Source organism: Trachemys scripta, chromosome 20, assembly GCF_013100865.1.
Source record: "Trachemys scripta elegans isolate TJP31775 chromosome 20, CAS_Tse_1.0, whole genome shotgun sequence".
NCBI lineage: Eukaryota > Metazoa > Chordata > Testudines > Emydidae > Trachemys > Trachemys scripta.
In genome coordinates this window covers 18,166,003-18,169,369 of record NC_048317.1, presented here as the reverse complement: position 1 = coordinate 18,169,369, position 3,367 = coordinate 18,166,003, and positions in this window count along the sequence as shown.

Genomic DNA, 3,367 nt, shown 5'->3' with positions numbered 1-3,367 from the left:
GCATCTGAAGAAGTGAGGTTCTTACCCACGAAAGCTTATGCTCCCAATACTTCTGTTAGTCTCAAAGGTGCCACAGGACCCTCTGTTGCTTTTTACAGATTCAGACTAACATGGTTACCCCTCTGATATATTACTGCACACAGCAGTCAATCAATGCAGTTGTAGATAAATCTCTGCATTATGCATTTTTGTATAAGGTAGTATAATTAAGGTAAAAGAAAAATGTCTTTTTGCTAGAAGTAGAACAAGATCTTCCCCCCACTTTGTAATCAATTGCCCTGTTGAATGAATGAGGTGTGAATGAGGAAGGCGTGGAAGGCAGCATCTCCAGACAGCTGCAGCCCTTGGAGAGGGGCTGGGAGTAGGGTGACCAGACAGCAAGTGTGAAAAATCGGGACGGGGTTGGGGGGTAATAGGAGCCTATATAAAAAAAAGACCCAAAAATCGGGACTGTCCCTATAAAATCGGGACATCTGGTCACCCTAGCTGGGAGCCAGACCAAGGACAATAAAACTTGTCAAGTGGTCTGACTAGAGAAGAGCAGACATACTGACGGCCTAGGGGGTTAGAAGTAAGCACCTTCCTTTGGGAATACCCTCTTTGCAGCATTGGGACAACACCCAGCCCAGGCCTTGGCTACACTGGCACTGTACAGGGCTGCAACTTGCTGCGCTCAGGGGTGTGAAAACGCCCCCCCCCCCCCGAGCGCAGTGAGTGCAGCGCTGTAAAGTGCCAGCATAATCAGCACCTGCAGCGCTGCACGCTACTCCCCTCGGAGAGTACGCTCCACAGCCAGGGCAGCGCTGTGAATTCCCAAGTGTAGCCAAGGCCCCAGAGAACAGCAGTGAAAAGGACCAACAGACACAGTCCCAGATTTTGAACCTGGGAGATTTGCCCCCCTCCATCCATTGACTCGCCGCTCGCCTCCTCACCCCCCCACCCAAGTATCAAAGGTGGCAGGTTTGTAGAAATTTTGATGGTGCCCAGAATGCTCCAAGCCCCCCCTCCCCCCAAACTCTGCCCCACACCTGCCTAAGGTTCTGTGAGGGAGTTTGGGTAGGGGGAGGAGGCCTGGGGTGCAGGCCCTGGGTTGGGGCAGGGGATTGGGGTGTAGGATGGTTGAGAGGTTGGGCTCTGGGATGGAGTCTGGGGTGCAGGCTCTGGGATGGAGTTTGGGTGCTGAGTGCAGGCTCCGGGCTGGGGCACAGGGTGGGGGTGAAGGATAGGTGGAGGGGTGCAGGCTCTGGGAGGGAGTTTGGGTGCAGGCTAGGGCACAGGGTGGGGGTGCAGGATAGGTGGAGGGGTGCAGGCTCTGGGAGGGAGTGCAGAGGGCTGGGTGCAGGCTCTGGGACAGAGTTTGGGGGCCGGAGAGGGGGTGTGAGCTCTGGGAGGGGGTGGTGGTGCTGGGGGCAGGAGGGGACTGCCATTACATGTGGCTTCCTTCCTTCCTTCCCTGCTGCCTCACTGGGGATGGGGGTTGGGGCTGCCCCTTGCCCAGTTTGCAGGAATGGTGTCTGGCGGGGGGGGGGGGGGGGATCACAGGGTCAAACAGTACACTCCCCGAAGCCCCAGCAGCTGCTCAGGTGAGTGAGGTCCACTGGCTGCAGATGATCCTGTATGTCTCCCACCGGAAACCCCCTCGGCGTCTCCTCCAGGTGGGTGCCGGGGGAGGGGAGGGCTGGCTTTGGGGTGGCCCTAAACACACAACTGCCGCCTGTGTGAGCTGGCTAGGATCCTGCCCCTCTCCCTCCCAATCAGCCCCACGCTTTCCAAGGGCAGACAGATGAAAGTGGCAGCTGCTTTGCTCCGTACATTGCAACCTGCCAGCTCAGTGAGCAGCAAGAACACTGCCAAAGGCCTTGGCTCAACACTGGCCCCTGCTGAACACACGGGTCTGTGCAGGCTGCCTTGGGAACCCTCCTGCCAAGGAAGTCCCTGGCTCCTTCTGACTGCTTTTGAAATACGAGCCTGTCTCTTCCTCTGCCAGACTGACACCCAGAGCTCCCCTTCCTTTGGTAGGCATCCCTCATCCAACCATCTCCAACTTCCCCACTCCCGCTGCAGCCTGAATCCTCACTTCCCCGCTGTGTCCCCCTTGGATCTGGCTGAGCTGCAAAGCCTCACCCAGGCTTCCTCGAGCCGCACCAGTGCCTCAGCCCGGGAGTGCTTTCTCCTTCCCTGCCCTGCGGCTGCAGGAGTGCAAGTTGCTCAGCCTTTGGACTAGCCTTTAAGGATTCCTAGCCAGAGATGCAATAGCAAAGGGCCACGTTTCCAAAGGAATCCAGAAGAGGTTTCTGGGTGCTCAGCCCTTGCAATTGGGGCCTGCACCTTGGTGGTACTGAGCACATGCTCCTGTTGCTTTAGCTGTCGAGCTATTCCTGGCTGCATTGCTGCCACTGGGGAGACAGCATCCACATCCCTTCCCAAGCAGGAACAGTTCCTGGAAAGACAGGCTTTAAACATGCAAGTATCAGCTTGAGACTTGGCAGAACCACTTAGAGCAGCAGTCACCAAACCGCTCAGTGCATTGGGTGCACATTGACATTCAGAGCCCAAGTTGCACAATGGGAGCAGAGGGGTCTGACCTCAGTTGTGAGCGCAGCGGTCTGGTCTCAGTTGTGAGCGCTGTCCCCTGCTTTGGGCATGTAGCCCATAAACTATGGGTCCTATGACAATGAACACTCACAGGCTGGCCCATAGACTGCCTCTCGAAGGCAGCATTGCCCAGGCTTTTGGGAGCTGAGCCTCTTTCAGGAAAACAAAGATTCATTTGGACAGAGGGTCAGAAAATGGAGAAGGGCAAGTACTGTTTGAGGCCAATCCGTGATTGACACCGTTCTGTGCAACTGGGTGCAGGCCATGAGCACAAGGCATAGGAGGCGGGGTGGGAATCAGACTTACTCTACTTTTAGGGCAGAGCACAAGTCAGTCTGCTAAACTTAGGGCCTCCAATGACAAGGGCATTTTGCAGTGACAAAGACCTTCAAGATGCCAAATGCAGGGGCAGCTCCAGGCACCAGTGCACCAAGCGCGTACCTGGGCGGCAAGCCGTGGGGGGCGGCCTGCCGGTCGCTGTGGGGCGGCAGTCAGGGAGCCTTCAGCGGCATGCTTGCGGGAGGTCCGCCGGTCCAGCGGATTCAGCGGCAATTCGGCAGCGGGTACACCAAAGCTGCGGGACCGGCAGATCACCTGCAGGCATACTGCCGAATCTGTGTTACCAGCGGACCTCCTGCAGGCGCGCCGCCAAAAGCCGCCTGACTGCCGTGCTTGGGGCAGCAAAATACGTAGAGCCGCCCCTGGCCACATGCAATGTGAACTCGCAACTGCAGCAGGGATCTAGGTTGGGAAGGAACACACAACTCCAAAA